Source organism: Elephas maximus, chromosome 12 (assembly GCF_024166365.1).
Source record: "Elephas maximus indicus isolate mEleMax1 chromosome 12, mEleMax1 primary haplotype, whole genome shotgun sequence".
Classification (NCBI taxonomy): domain Eukaryota; kingdom Metazoa; phylum Chordata; class Mammalia; order Proboscidea; family Elephantidae; genus Elephas; species Elephas maximus.
The window spans coordinates 60,712,971-60,729,795 of record NC_064830.1 but is presented as its reverse complement, the minus strand read 5'-3'; the positions used below and the strand labels follow the sequence as shown (position 1 = coordinate 60,729,795).

At 45.6% G+C, this 16,825-nt stretch overlaps 1 non-coding gene across 1 annotated transcript; it reads right to left on the bottom strand.

Annotated features, from left to right (window-relative positions):
• Window positions 1-1,746: 1,746 nt before the first annotated feature.
• On the bottom strand, window positions 1,747-1,819 carry TRNAK-CUU (transfer RNA lysine (anticodon CUU)). Its single transcript has one exon. It is a non-coding gene; the product is annotated as a tRNA-Lys (tRNA).
• Window positions 1,820-16,825: the final 15,006 nt, after the last annotated feature.

The window sequence follows — 16,825 nt, the reverse complement described above, 5'->3', positions numbered from 1 at the left end:
CCCTGGAGGGAGGCACGCACTAAGGTCCCAATGTCTTAGGAACCAGCCCGAGGCTGCGGCACTTTCCTGAAGCAACAGGGGGCCCCACTTGGGGTGGGCCAGGTGTATTTCTGTGCATATTCCTCCTAGGATTTAGTTTTTTGGGGTCACACATTCAATAGGGATTCCGCCACCTGGAGCGGGCCCTGGGCTCTGCCTTTATCTCCCAGATTCCGCAGGCGGTCAAAACTGCGGGCTTGGCGAGTGACCTCCGAGTGATAGCGACTTTGGGCCTCCACGCACCCCACTGGGTTCACGCCCAGCGGTTATTGGGTTCACACGTCCGTTTAAATCTGGCTTGGAATTTCTTTACTCTCCTGAAAGCTCTTCAAAGCTTTTAAGTTTGTTCCTTTGTTTTTAATATCAGTATTTTCAGTTGTTTTCAGCGAGAGGCTTGCTCTCAACTACTCACTCCCCCTCTCGTGTTATTAGACAGCTGTTTCCTGGAGCGTTTTTCTTTGTGATTTCCTGCTGGGACAGTGGTGTTTCTTCAACCAACACCTAAGATTTTTTAAAATACCCTTTAGGGCGGAGGTGGTTCCCAAAGAAATCAATCTCTACCATCAGTCCCAAGGCCTGCGGGATGCCTGGAAAGTAGGTGATCGGACCTGAGCCCCGGCTCCGGGCCCATGGTGGTCCTGAAAGAGGAAATCTTCGCCCTTTACGGAAAGCAGCTCCCGGGATTGGAACTCAGAACGTTTGGCCTCACTTAAGGGTCAAAGTCATGCCTGGACCCCCAGCCGCCCAACGTGGTCTTCTGCGCGCTGGGGAGACCCACCTCGCTCCACAGTCACCCACGATCCTAAGGCTAGTCCTCCGACCTTGAACCTGGGATTGTTACGGTTCGCAGATGCTTGTCTATCCCTTTGGGCACTGGGATGGGAAGTGACTGGAGCCCCCGCGGAGGTCCTGTCCGCTCCTTTCCACAAGCTCTGTGGAGTCCGGAATCTCTGGCATCGCAGGACTCCAATTAAAAACTTAGGAGCCTCAGGAGCTAGCCTGAGGCCTTTAAAGATTTCTTTTATTCGCTCTTGCAGGACCAGGTTTTTAGGCCCAGCGCTGGGGTCTCGGGGCCTGATCCAGATCTCTTGTCTGGGACAAGAAAAGGTTTTACTTCTGCAACAGACGAGGGCTTGTCCCGGATTGAATCCCGGACCTCTGGCACCCTAAGCAAGAATCATACCCCTGGACCAATGAGCCACGCAGGCTGCTTTTCCGGCTCCTCTGAATGTGATGTGGAGTCCAAGGACTGGAGAGGCAGAGCCAGCCGGTGGTGCCGGGAAAACACCAGAATCCAGACCCTCAAATAATGGGGGCGTAAACGCCGAGAGTGCCCAGCCCCCACCCCTGCCTGCGCTGCACAAAGTGGAGAGCAATCCCTGCGTCCTGGAAGGAATGATGCACTGCAGGCAACCCTTAAGGGGAGGCCCCGATCCAGCTGGGCAGACAGACCTCCGGAGACTGAGCCAGTGGCTGCGTCTGGATCTTGGAGCCAGGTCACCAGAACAAGCCCTTCTTGGATAGGTCACACCCACAGAGTGATTGCACTGGGCTGAACGGTAGAAACATCAAAGACCCTGAGCCACGTTTGTTTGGTTTACCCCTTGTCGGAGGGAGGTTCTCCGCAAGGCGTTGCAATTCTGGACAGTCAGTTGAGGTGAGGCTACAGGAAAGATCAGGAAACCATGACTGCAGAGTTTAAACACAAGCCCAATGTGGGGCTCGAACCCACAGCCCTGAGGTCAAGAGCCCCATGCTCTACCGACTGAGCTAGCCAGACACCTGCGTGCCACAGGGTTTGTAATTCCCAGCTGGTGGGGTTGACTGCGGGTGGCAGGAAATTAATCAGAAGGCGAATCAGACCTGGGCTCCAGGGACCGCACAGCTATAATCCTCCTCAACACCCATAAACCAAGGCGCTCGGCTCTCCACTGGCATCCCGGTTTCAGGGTGCTTGTCGTCGGGGACTTCCCTCACCATCCCGGGGCTCCAGCCCCTAAGCCACGTCGGAACCGGAGCCAGTCCCTCTCCCAGGAACAGGAGAGCTGGCCGTTCTCAGTGACCGCCATGCGCCCCCAAAGAGTGGGGCAGACTCGCGGGAGGAGAAAGGGGACCGAAGGAAGCGGCGTGGAGATGACAACCAGAGGAGTGGACGATTACCCCTCTCTTGTTTGCTCCATGGGCGGAAACAGTGGAGCCTCCAGGCCTGAGCCGGGCCCTCCCTGGGTGCACTGAGTGAGGAGACAGAGCGACTGGCTCGAATGAACCTCCTCTCCCTTCCGCCGGCCTCCCTCTTCTTCTGCTAGACCCAGCCGGGATTCCGGCCTCTTGCCCTCCACTCCCGGCCTTCTGCCCACGCAAAACAAGCCTCCCAGAGCTGGGTGCCGAATCGGGTTCTGCTGACACCCTCCTGGAGAGCCGCCCCCTCTCCACAATCAACAATCACAGAGCCACATATATGGGACAAACCCCCGTCGGGCCGGTGCCCTGGTGGAGTGCACAGCCTAACTGAACCCACACTGCAGGCACACGGCAGAGTCTCACTAACAGGCTGTCTTGCTCCCCACGCCCCGCCCCGCCCATGTTCCCAGCCCAGTTTCCCCAAGGCTAAATCAGAAACAGCGACACCACACGTGGGGCTGGAACCCACCGCCCTGAGCTCTACTGACTGAACTGCCCTGAATGTTAAAGGCGTCAGAAACTGGCCGGTACCAGGCGGCCGGGGCGGGTGGCGGGGGGAGGACACTGAACCTGAACTGGGGCTCCCGGGTGGGTCAACAGTACTCACCCCGGCCCCAGTGTCCGATCTCAAGGCTAGAACTAGCTGGAGCATCGATTCGAGCCAGCCAAGGTCGGGACTCCAGCACTTCGCGGGTGCCTGAACGAGACCCTAGGGTCTTCCGGCCAGGTTCCCGCCCATGCCAGTGCTCTGGCCTTTTCTCCCTGGTCCTTTTCCCGGCTGGAGGATGGACACAAGCCGGACGGAGGCCGAGGAGGCATGGCCCGATCCAGGTCTGAGTTTCCGACGACGGCCACAAGAACCAGGCCCACTGGGTAGCAGCGGCGGCACCAAGGGGTAGATCAGAGAGGCCATGGCACAGCCTCCTGGGTATGCGGGAGCTGATGTCTGTCTGTCCGTGGGTCCGAGGGTGTTTCGACCCCTGAGTGGCCTTAGAGGTAGGCTGAGCTGGTCCTGCCCCTCTGATGCTCCACCCAGCAACCGGGAGCTTGTCACCCGCTTCTTCCGAGGGAGGGCAGCGCCTGGCAACCCACCAGAGCCCCCTCGCCCCTTCTCTTTGCCAGCATTTCTAAGAGTGCTGTTTGATTCTGTCTTAATCTTCTAGAGCATTTTACACGTTCTTGTTCTTGAAAATACTTTCATCTTTGTCATCCATTTATTTAGGCATAATAAGGGTTAAATAATATTGCCATGCCTTAGATTTCCACTAATGGCGACTCCATGTGTTACAGAGTAGGACTGCTCCATAAGGTTTTCTTGGCTGTAATCTTTAAGGAAGCAGGTCATTAGACCTTTCTTCTACAGCACCGCTGGGTGGGTTCAAATCACCAACCTTTAGGTTAGTAGTTTAGCGAAACAATTTGTGTCACTCAGGGACTCCATAATAAGGATTTAAAAAAAAAAAAAAAAAAAAACTGTTGCTGTTGAGTCTATTCTGACTTATAGTAACCCTACAGGACAGAGTAGAGAACTGGCCCAGTAGGGTTTCCAAGGAGTGCCTGGTGGATTTGAACTGCCAACCTTTTAGTTAGCAGCTGAACTCTTGACCGTTACACCAACAGGATTTCCAATAATAGTAGTAATAATAGTGATAGCCATATTACAATCTATGTCTGATAATCTTAGCATCTGAAGTCTTTGCAGTTATATTCATGCTGCCTATTGTTTATTGGTTCTTGCTCATGGTACTTTATGTCCTGGTTATTTCTTACGGTGAGCTGCTCATTTGTGAAATCTAGAATCAAAGTGTGTTTCTCCACCACAGAAAGCTTCTGTTTGCCTATGCCAGGGTCCCAAGGGCATTTCAGTCATAGGTCACTTTAAACTAATTTCTGCTTAAGGTGGTGGTTTGTTTCCTTGTTCCCCTGCCCCCTGCCAAAATTGGTCCTTAAATACATGAAACTGGATTATTCATGACAAGGAGCACTGGTGGTGCAGTTGGTTATGTGTGCTCATCTGCTAACTGTAATGTCAGTGGTTCAAACCCACCAGCTGCTCCATCGGAGGATGAGGCAGTCAGCTTCTGTAAAGATTACAGCCTTAAAAATGCTGTGGAGGTGTTCTACTCTGTTCTACTCTGTCCTACTCTGTCCTATAAGGTCACAATGAGTCTGAATCCATTCAAAAGTCTCAAACCCACCATCCACCCCAAAAAACGAAGACTCTACCAATAACATCTGTCTAGCCATGTGGTCTCCCACCATTCCATTCCCCTGCTTCCACCTCTCCAGTGTGACGGTCCACCAGATCTTGTTTGAGGCAGATTCTGTTGGGCCCTCAGCACTCCTCTTTCCAGAACATGCTGAAGGCACTGGACAGCAAGCACTTGTGACTGCCCACCAGAGGGCTCTCTCCAGTCCCATGGTGGCTGGCAGAGCTGATCACCCTCATGTGAGTACTGACTAGGTGTAAACCCACTGAGCCTCGCTCTCACGCCTAAATACTTGGGGAACAAGATGCCTTCCAGCTGAGGGGTTCTGAAGAACCAATTTTCACCCCTTGTAGAACTTTTCAACAGTACAGTAAAATCAGAAAGCCAGAGCCTGGGTAAGGCAAAGAAGGAAAACTCAAATATTTTCCACTAAAGCAAGCAATAGAAAAGTGGTAAGACTGTAATCTATCAAAGGCAGAAAACTTGCAAAACCTGAAAAACAGGGCAGTCTTGTGGCGTTCCAGCTCTCACAGGTTTCGCTGTGTATTGTAGGTTTATTAATAAAAACCAAAATCAAACCTGTTGCAGTTGAGTCGATTTTGACTCATAGTGACCCTATAAAACTGCCCCCATAGTGTTCCCAATGAGTGCCTGGTGGGTTCGAACTGCCGACCTTCATTAGTTAGCAGCCGTAGCACTTTAACCACTACACCACCAGGGTTTCCAAGGTTTATTAATAGACACTTGATATTCTGTACCACAGCTTTAAGGCATGCTCTCTCCCGAATCCAATGCTTGACATTTTTTTAGCTGGTAGGGCTTTGGGGGTGGGGGTGGGGGTGGGGGAGCAGAGAGTAGCCATGTGTAATCACAGCCTCAAACCAACAACCCATCCAATATTGTTCTTCAGACGTTTGGACTTTATAACTTTCCCAAGTTAGTGGAACCCAGTGTTGCACGTCTGGGGTCCCTGTGTCTGTTTACTGATCTGTGAGGTGACCCCGGTGTCCCACGCAGAGCTGATGGGCAGACTAGAGCAAAGAGGTGTCCCTCCGGGTAGGTGCTGGAATTCAGCCTGCAGCTCCGGGCCCTGGGACTCCTTCTGGATCTTGGGCAGGGGCAGAGAGGAGCCCCAGGAGATGAAGCCCATTTGAAAAAGGACCCAGAGGCAGAGGGGAGGGGAGGGGAGGGGAGGGGAGGGGAGGGGAGGGGAGGGGAGGGGAGGGGAGGGGAGGGGAGGGGAGGGGAGGGGAGGGGAGGGGAGGGGAGGGGAGGGGAGGGGAGGGGAGGGGAGGGGAGGGGAGGGGAGGGGAGGGGAGGGGAGGGGAGGGGAGGGGAGGGGAGGGGAGGGGAGGGGAGGGGAGGGGAGGGGAAGAAGAACAAATCCAATATCCCTTCAACTTCCCCAAGGTGCCAGTACCTTAATCAATAAATTCTGGCCTCCTGGGCCAGGGACTGTGGTGGGAGCCCAGGCTCAGGCTGTGATGGAGTCTGACTGTGGGGAAGATGGGTCCTACTGAAATAGAAAGGACTCCTCTCTTCTTCTGTGCTGAAGTTTGTACAGACAAAAGTAACATATCAAGGCGGGGACAGGGTTGTGGCTACAGGGCCCCAATTAAATTTAAAAAGAGTCAGTGGCAGATTTTTTAAAAAGCTCAAGGCCTTTTTATTTTAGTTATATTAAATATTTATTACTGTGTTTATTTCCTCTTTTTTAAAAAAAAAAAATACTTCATTGTGGTTTTGGTGGGGGTTTATCCAACAGTTTAGCTTCCCAATCAACAATTTCTACACAAGTTGTTCAGTGACGTTGGTTACATTCTTCACAATAGGAACATGCTCATTATTTCTGTTCTGGTTGTTCCATTTCCATCAGTCTAGTTTCCCTGCCCCCCTTACCTTCTCATCTTAGTTTTAAAGTAATTGTTGATGGTTTGGTCTCATACAGGTGATTTCTCAAAGGAGCACAGTAGTTATGGTGTTACTCTTTTTTTTTTTTTTTTTTGAGTCTATTTGTTATTATTTAGCTACAAGGTGACCTCAGGGGTAAGTTTCAGTTCATGGTTTGAAGAGTATCACAAATTGACAGTTTGAGAGAATCCTCAGCCTCTACCGGTCTAGCAGGTTTGGTGTTCTGAGGCCTTTTTTTAAAGACCACCTTCCACAAGGTCGGATTCAATGTCCAGCTCTCAGGTCTCCTTGGAACTTAGATCTCTGAATAGCACCCATAGGGAAAAAAAGTTGGGCTCTTTCGGGTTTGAACCTGGGACCCCTGGCAACTTAAGCAAGAATCGTACCCCTAGACCAAACAGCCACAAACCACAGATTTAGGGCATGGCTCTGTGGCAACTGTGTCCTGCAGCAGATGGGAAAGCCAACCAGTGCAGGGTGAAGACTAGGGATCTCGGACTCCTGGGAAAGAGCTCAGACACCACAGGGAGCCCAGCGGGCCCACGCCCTTCGAGCATGATATTTCTGAGCCCGCCCTCCTCTGCTGCAGCCTCCACTGCGTGCTGGGACAAGCACCAGCCTGCCTAGGAAGGCAGACTACCAGGCGGCATCTGTGCGTCTTGGTGCCGCAAAGGCCCGCGTTAGGTCAGTTCACAGACATTGGTCTCAGCCGCGAGCCCGCTGGGGACAAAACCTACGGGGACCTCCTGACCCAACAGGACAGACAGACAGTCCTCGAAAGGGCAGCAGCTGCATCGAGGGCCTTGGAGCCGAAATCACGAAATCCTTGGAAAGGCCCCACCCACAGTGGGTGCTGAAAATACACCTGTCGCTCTGCCTCCCCACACCCGCAGGCTTCTCTGGGCTCCGCTCCCCTCACTCCCAGCAAGAGCAAAACCAAGGAAACGAGCTCCCGACATGGGGGCTCGAACCCACTTGGCTAAAGTTAGGAGTCACCTGCCCCAGTAGTGAACCAGGCAGGCAGCGCCAGCTGTGCCCTCAGGTGCGGAGAAGGCCAGCGGCCTGAGCTGCAGCCCCTGGAGGAAGTGAGTCAGGCCACGAACAGCCCTGGTACGGGGGCGAGTCAGTAATGCCCTACCCCTATGGGGGTGTCGAGCCGGGTCCTGGGGGAGGGTGGAGGACACAGCCCGCCGAAGAGCAGTGGCCTTGTCCAGGATCCAGGAGTCCAGGAGTCCGGGTCAGATTCAGGGCACACTTGGCTGTTGGTCTGTCCTTCTAAGTGTCCAAGCGTGATCCGATCCCCAAGAATCCGGCAGGTGTGGATGAACCTGTCCCCAGCCCTGCAGGGCCCGACCTTTCCCCTCCCAGCAGCACCCCCCCCGCCCCCAACTCATGCGAATTTCCTCGGACCCAGACCAGCCAGGAGCGCCCATTGAAGTTTTGCCCGGGGAAGCCCGGGCCGCCCCTCCCTCTGCTTTCCTCTAAAATGCGATCTGAAGTACTAGTAGGGCTCATCTCGACCTGACAGGTGAACCTCTGGAGCCCACGCAAGAATTACAGCACTTGCGCAACAACCAACCAACCAGGGTGACTTGTGTTTATTTCCTTATTCTAAATAACCTTCCCCGGCCCAGGATCCCAGCTCCGGGTTGTGAATATGGGTTCAAGCCCCACTCTCAGCACCTGATCTTTTGGGACCCTGACTCTATTGTCAGGGCAGACAAGGTAGTCCCAAATGGCCGAGTTTCCCGACCCTGGGGATCCCCCAACGGCAGTGTCAGCTGGAACCTTCCACCTCCTGGGTCTCCCTTCTACCTCCTGGGTCCTCCATCTCCCTCTGAAAAGGTGAAAATGTCACCCTAAAGAAGGGAGGAAAACCAGAGCTCATCTGGGATTTGAACCAGGGACCTCTGGCACCTAAAGTGAGAACCACACCCCTAGAGCAAGGAGCCACCACATCACTGTCAGTTTAATTAACCTTCATCTGATTGACAGATTACTCCAATCACCCCATGCCATGGTTGCTAGCACTGGCACGTCTGAATCCCAGGATGTGGTTTGCAGGTTCACATCCTTAGTCAGATTTTCAGGCGAAGGGTTAGTTCTGCTGGATAACTGGGTAAACCAGCAATACTACCCACACTCTTAAGCCTCCACACAGTCCCAGCCGGGCTCAGCATTTGATTCTCCTCAGTCCACATGATTTTATTCCCCTTAGTCCACATGACAGACAAGCTCAGCATTTGATTCCCCTCAGTCCACATGACAGATTAGTGAGTAAAGGGGCCTTCAGAGGCATTTGGCCACCAGTCCTCTAGCTGCCCCCAGCCTTCAGCTTTTCCCAGTCAAGCCCCAGACTTGACAAATACAGGTTAAACCTGCTGTTCCCCGTTGGATTCCTGACCCACAGAATCTACCAGCATAAAATAGTTGTGTTATGATACTAAATTTGGGGATGTTTGTTACACAAGAAATATATTTAGTGGTAGAATTTTGAAAGTTTCTTCCCCTGAATTCTAGAACTAAAAGAGAGTATCCTCTAGTACACTCCTATTTATTGTTTTATTGGGAGTCCTAGATAGAGAAATAGGGCAAGAAAAGTAATTAAAAGGTATAAATAAGAATCAAAAAATCATTAAATACTCAATTAAATGATTAAATACTTCCATTATTCACAGATGACATGCCCGAATACATAGAAAAATCTAGATTAGAAATAATAAATAAATTTCCAAGGTCACTGAATCCAAGATCAATATGCAAAAATCAATAGCATTTTTAAAGATCAGCAAAAAATAGAAAATTACGTTCAAACATAATTTACCCTACTGTCCAAAACATCAAATACCTGGGAAAATTCTAATGAAAGGTGTAAAGCCTATCTGAGAAAACTATAGAACACTAATGTGATAAGTTAAAAAAAAAATGTTAATAAATGGAGGCATACAGCATGTTCATGAATTGAAAGATTAAATATTGTAATGATAGCAAATCTCTCCAAACTGATCTATAGAAAAATCTCTAACAAATCCAGTTGCTATTTTTCTGAAAATTGACAAGTTGAATCTAATACGGAAATAAACAAATGAACATGTCATGGATTGAATTATGTCTCCCCAAAAATATGTGTCAGCTTGGTTAGGCCATGATTCCCAGTATTGTGTGGTTGTCCTCCATTTTGTGATTGTAATTTTATATTGAGAGGATTAGGGTGGGATTGTAACACCACCCTTACTAAGGTCACTTCCCCGATCCTGTGTAAAGGGAATTTCCCTGGGGTGTGGCCTGCACCACCTTTTATCTCTCGAGAGATAAAAGGAAAGGGAAGCAAGCAGAGAGTTGGAGACCTCATAACACCAAGAAAGCAGCACGAGGAGCAGAATGCATCCTTTGGACATGGGGTCCCTGCACCTGAGAAGCTCCTCAACCAGCGGAAGCCTTCCTCCAGAGCTGACAGAGAGAGAAAGCCTTCCCTGGAGCCAACGCCCTGAATTTGGGCTTGTAACCTACTCAAAAGCTACTAGACTGTGAGAAGATAAATTTCTCTTTGTTAAAGCCATCCACTTATGATATTTCTGTTATGGCAGCACTAGATAACTAAGATAGAACCATAACTAAAACAAGTCTAAAAAAAAAAAGTCTAGAGGGTTTATAAATTCATGAATGTCAAAACTTATCATAAAGCTAAATTGGTTTTCAAGCAAGGGTAGACAAAGAGACTATGGAAAAAGCTTTCCAGAAATAGAACCATATGTATTCAGATTCTTGACCTGTGAACATGTTTTCACAGCAGAGCAGTGGCAGAAAGGGTGGTCTTTTAAATAAATAGTTCTGGATCAGAAATAATAAATATTGAACCCTCCCTCACACCATACAAAGAAACCAATTCATGGTAGGTTGTAGTCCTAAATATGGAAGGGAAGGGAAGATACTAGAGAACAAGAAACTAGAGGTTTTGTTCACTTCTGTGCATTGACTTGATCAAAACGAGTGCTGGGCAATGAATAAGGAAGACCAAAGAAGAATTGATGCCTTTGAATTACGGTGTTAGTGAAAAATATTGAATACTCGATGGACTGCCAGAACAAACAAATCTCCCTTTGAATGTCACCAATTGCCAACCTGACACAAAGGGTACTTGTCTTTTCCCCGAGTAAGAATACATATGAAAGACAAACTTTATATTCAGCATTCAGCACGCTTTATTTTGCTTGAATCAAGCAAAAGGAGTCAGCGGAGATCTAAGCCTCTCCAAAAGACTGACTGGAAAAGGGAAGCAAGGCTAGGGCTTATATGGGTTTGGTGGAGACAATAGAGTAATGAATATTTAGTGGGCTTCTTTCAAGGGGCGGGTACTTCTCAGAATGGCGGTGTATGTTAATTAGGTTGCTGCACATCTGGAATCTAAGAGGGGACCCACTGATATTCAAGATGGAGTCCTCTCAGCAGCCCTTGACATCACTTATTATGAGATACAGCAAAAGCGCACTTGATCTTCGGCACTACATCCCCGTCTTCAGAGGGCTAAAGAAGGTCAAACAGCAGTCACACTCTGCTCCTCTGCACATATGGAGCCTGCAAAGGAGGAGGGGACTAGAAAGACATTAAGAAGGAGATAGTGATTCACAGGCTGCCCCAATCCTATCTCATGTTGGCAGGGTGGGTTCCTGTTTACCCAACTTCTAGATGGTAATCTTTTTAAAAGCTCTTTTGTTCAACCACCGGCACAGTTAACCCTATCTGTCTCAGGAAGAAGTAAAGACAGAACACTCCTTAGAAGTGAGGATAGTAAGACTTTGTCTCATGTTTTTCAAGAGGGACCAGTCCCTAGAGAAGGACATTATGCTTGGTAAAATAGAGGGTCAGCAAAAAACAGGAAGACCCTCAACAAGATGGATTGACACAGCGGCTGCAACAATGGGCTCAAACATAGGAATGATTATAAGGATGGCACAGGACTGGGCAGTGTTACAGTCAGGTATACATAAGGTGGCTATGAGTTGCAACCAACTTGACAGCGCCTAACTACATAACAACAACATAGTCCTACCTGAGAGAAATGGGTGCTGTCACTATGGAGTGGCCAATGCTCCACCGTATTCTAAAGATGTGAAAGTTTTGGAAATAAAGGCAAGTCCTGAGTGAGTGAAGATAAGAGGTTCATGGGCTTGGCCCTGTGTGCAGGAAGGATGTTTGGGGCAATCACAGAACAGCCATTTACAAGAGCCTCCCTGGCCACTGGGGCAAGATTCCCTGAGAGCCTCATTATAGATAAGCAGAAAGTATTTGCGTTTATCTGAAGAGGAAGACTCTCAACAAGATGTATTGACACAGTGGCTGCAACAATGAGCCCAAACATAGCAATGATTGTGAAGATGAAGCTGGACCTGGCAGTGTTTCGTTCTGTTGTACTTAGGGTTGCTATGAGTCGGGACCGACTTGATGGTACCTAACGATGACAATTTTGCTTTCTACTTCCTAGTCCTTTTGGATCCAATAATGATGACAAAGAATATTAGTTAACTCCAAGGTCAGAATTTGGAGATGAAGTGATCTGGGTGGAGACAATTCCCAGAAAAAATTCCTGGGGCCCTCAAATTTCATCACAAAGCTCGCTGATCTCCACTTACGGAAATGTCATTATTAAGACATTTTTCTTCTTGCTTTTTTAGCTCAGAAACTGTGTGGATTACACTGTTATCTCTGTAAACCTGTTTTTTTCTCTTCTCTGATCGTCTACTGCATGGACTTAGTGATTCTTTAGTCAATGGGAATGCTGAGGTACTTTATAAAGTTGTCCTTAATCCTTAAAGCATTTGGTGTGAAGGACAATCTTTGTGTAATGGGGTAGGGGAAAGAAGGGGAAATACCAGGAAGTGCATAGCATGTCATGACTGAGGAACTCCAGGCTCCTGGAGTAGATTTCTCTTGGGATGTCTTTCCGACTCACAAGGCATCACTCTGTTCAGAGAGTGTCCCCCTAATCCATAGATCCGCAAGTGTGTTTCTCCTTCCAAGGGGCTCATATTCTCATTCTGGAAGACCCCCAAAAATGCAAACAACTGCTGGAGAAGGTTGTACAGGACACATTGAGAGCATAAATCAAGCAATTCCATTGGATTTGGTGGAGAAGAATAAAGAAAGACTTGAGTTTTAAACACAAATAAGTGCTTTTCAGGAAAGGGAGGTCAGTTTGGGGAAGGAGGCTTGTGAAGATATTGTTACTATGTTTCAAAGACTAGCTTATACAGTTATATTAAAACATTAGAAAATATATTCTCTCTACTTCAATACTAAAACACTAAAGAAAATATGTTTTCTCTACTTCAATCCCCCCCCTTTTCTTTTTTTGCAAGTTTCTCATTCTTGGGAAACGGGGGGGTCATATCTCTCTAGCTGGATGGGGGTGTAGAGGCCTAAAGGTTAGAGAAGTGGAACTCTTGTGTTGTCTGAGTTAAACTATTATGTTTCTCTTCTTGATGGGGGATGGGTTGAAATCTCTGAGCAGCCACCATTTGGAGTTGGAATTTTTGAATCGCTTGAAATGACTCTATGTTTCGGAGGAGAAGGCACCAACTCATTAAGGCATACACTACGACACATAAGCTTGTCTAGTGAGAGGAACAATGCATGCAAATGTTAAAATAGCGATTAGTAAAAGGGCTAGAGTAAAAACAATTCTTAATATTTTTATGGCACTTATGATGCTTATTTACCGGTCTTTGTTTTGTCTCTTGAATAGTCACATAAGTCTTTTAACTGGTTCATATATTAAAAAGGCAAAAATGGAAAGCAGATAAGCATGTTCCTAGAGTCATGTCTTCTTTAAGTCTTAAGAATATTATAAGGTATAAAATGGGCAAAACCATTGAAAGTTTCTCCTTTTTACAAATTGGCTAGAAACTGTAATTTTATATTTTGAATTGTCCTTTTTAACAATTATTGGTACAGGTTTCAGTAACCGACAGGAGGGTCTTTACTGGTCCAACAAATTTCCTATTCACTAAACGTTAGTGGAAAAAAAGGGAGTCTTTTGTGTTCTGGCTTATGTGAAAGGTTTCCTAAAGATATTTTTCTTTCTTAGTTTTTAAGATTGTCCCATCTATTGTCTTTATCTCAGGGCTCAGTTAATGTGTCCTAGTGAGTCCTTGTGAGCCCAGCTTCAGCTGGGTCACTTTCTCAGTGTTCAAGGACAGGGAATAATGACTCTAATATTATTTCTTAAATCATTCTCTCTTTTTGACTGGAGATTGGAGATAACACATCGATGATCAATACCTGGACTTAATGGAGTTCTTAGATGGCGGCCATTGCAGGCTCTTTAAACCCAGGGTGCTGGTTTTCTATCAGATACCATCTGGTTCTTCACCAGGATCTTAAGTAAAGTTTTTATCAATTGCAGACTCAATGTATATCAACATTTTAGCCCGAGGCTTATTCTTTTGCCTTTTAAGTGTGCAGGACAATAGAGGATAAATTTTATTATGCCTAATTTTTTTTTTTAATATGTAGACTAAGACTATTACTACCCCTTGCAGTAGTGATCTAGCCCATGTACTTATTCTTGATGGTAACCAACCAAATAAATCTGGTGTTTGTAAGGGTGTTACAGTGTGTAATCAAGTAGCTTGTTATCCAATTCTATGTGTTCCTGTGTTATTTATCTAAATGCAACAAAAGGTATTTGTTATAGTGTAGATTACACCTTTTTTCTGCGGAGGGTAAAAAAATATTAAGTCTATTTCATTATCTTATGTCACCTCAGCTTAATGAGGTCAGAGATCGTTGTTGTGTTTTTATCCCAATAGCAACCTTTTTGTTATTTGTCCTGTAATGATTGATACATTTTTTTGAATATTTTTCTAATTTTACTGTAAGTAAGAATTAAATTGACCAACCACACCCTGACTGTTGGACCAATGGGTTTTCTTCTGACTCTCGTTTTTCAATGGGTAACAATTTAATATTCCCTTTCTAACATTTGTTAAATCATTACTATGAGTATTTAAACGTAGTCTTAAGGTTTTTAAAGTGTATTGTCCCATGCATCCTTCAGGACTCTAAACAAAAGATTACTCACGTAAATTCTGTCAGTTAGAAAAGGATTATCTAAATTAGTTTAGTTGAATTTACCACACACACACATAAAAAATATCTACAAAGCACACACAGTTTGTCTAGAGAAAACAGAAGGTATAGAAAAATTACATGTGACAAACAAGTTTCTATCAAAGAATATATGATTAGCAAGATAATACAGGATGGACTTCTCCTGCTGGAGGTTTCTAGTTAATTTGTTTAAAACATACTAAGTATTTTTCTCAAAGGCAGGCTGCCTCTCCTTGGTTTACCTATTAACAGTCAAGGGTCACTTTTTTAGAAGCAGAAGTGAAACTTAAGGCAGAATGGAGTCTGAGTCATAGAGTGATCTCTTCTGAGAGCCTGATTTCTTTAAGATATACAATTTTCGTTTTGCTCTTTCTGGCTTGGAGTACATTTCATTGGCTCAACTGTTCCAGGGCATGGACCTTAATCTGGTAGCAGGAGGAAAATGGTTTCTTTTATCTAGAAAGTAGGACTTTAAAGTATTTCTTATTTTTAGAAATGAAGGCTTTATAACATCAGCAATATTTTTACATAAAACCGATAGTATCTTTTCATTTCCTCAGTCTTACGTAGTTAACTTCTGTTTCAAGTGACTCTGGATCGACTGCAGTCTGTGAACTCATTGGTTTTGCACAGGTGTTCTGGAAATCTTGATTAATTCTAGTCACAGTTTTTTCATAAGTCTAATACAGTCCTATTTTGTTTGATATATTCTGGACAAATGTTTTCAGAAAATCAGCAAAATAAAAATTTATCTGCAGATGGCAAAACTTAATATGGTTATGATTAATTTATAAGCATAACTCTTCTTAGTGAAAGACCTGATAGAAAGAAATTACAAGCAAAACATAAAGGCCAAATAAAATCAGTTTAAAAAAAAAAACTTTAGATAACAGTATTTCTAAATATAATCATTAACCATATTTTTTAAAAAGCTTTAGATATAATACATAATAACTTTTAGACTTAATACCATATAGTCAGAATATATTAAGAATATCTGGGTATATCAAGATTATCAAGTCTCTAAATACCTGGATAGTAATAAAAATTACTTTATAGATAAATGATGTGAATTCTCCAATCAAACCATTAGATTTAATGATGCTATGTTAAAATAAATAAATAAATTCATAACCAAGTTAGCAATAAAGAAATAATAATAAGATTGTAGCATAATATTATGTGTTTGTTGTCTAATATTAAGCAAAAACACAAGAGGAAATACTAACATATAAATTTTAGCCCAAAGAGAAAGAATTGGGCACTTCTCATGATTTTTAATAACACATTTTATGTAATTTATAACACGTTAAATAAACCTTTTTAGCACTTTTTCTCTATAAAAAGTTTGTGACTTCCCAACTTGCAAGGAGTTTATCTTAAGTTACCAAGAAACAAAACTTTATTTAACCAAAAATCTTAGCGAAAAAACCTTAGGTTTTTTTTTTTTTTTGGTCCCCGGCCTCTTTTCCAGGCCTGAAGGGATTAAGGCGGCTGCCAGCAAGGCCGCCTTTTCTTTCATTTTGTTTTTGCTGCTTGGTCTCTATTATTGAAGACCTTAAAGACGACTAGCATTTGTGTTCCTTCAGCGTTTACTCTGGCTGAACTTCTCTCAAGTGATATTGCCCTGCCTGGACTCCTGGGGCACCCTCACCAAACAGTATCCTGATGGGTATGAGAGGGGGAGACCTCACCTGATGGAGTTGGACCCACACTGTCTGTTCTTTCTGAACTGTCAGCCTCCGGTAGACTGGCCAGGCTAGAATCCACCTCAGCCATCCTAGTAGGAGATCTTGTTGTCTTTCTACAGCCCGACCCCTCGCCTTCTACTGCACCTCCCCTGTTTTGGGGGAGGGGGAGCTGAAGTGGTGGCAGGAGACCATCTTTCTAACAGGGGGTCCTCAGTTGAGGAATCGGGAAGCTCCTTTGGTTTCGGCTTCGCCTGGAAAAGAACCTGGTTAGAGGGGTTTAAAGTTTTGGTAAAGAGACATAAAAGCTTGGGTATAAAAAAAAAAATTTTTTTTTTTTTGGATATAGGGGACTTCATTTTTTGTCTTTTACAAAAAAAATCAAGCTGAAAAATCATACTAAAAATCAAGGAACCATACCTTGGCCGATGTTCCTGATTTTTTAGCTGACATTGATGCCAAACATTATTATATAAAAACACTATTATTATTATTATTTTAATCATGGATTCATAGCTCTACCTTTTCCAGTTTGCTAGAAGGCAACCTAGGGGGGGTTTAGCAGGGATTGATGAGTCTCCCCCGATACTGGGTGCCCTTTTTAAATGTTTAGTAGTTATTAATGGGCTGATTCTTTCCTTTTGAACCTGATGATGGTGAATTGCACAGCCTACCTGGAAGTCTTCT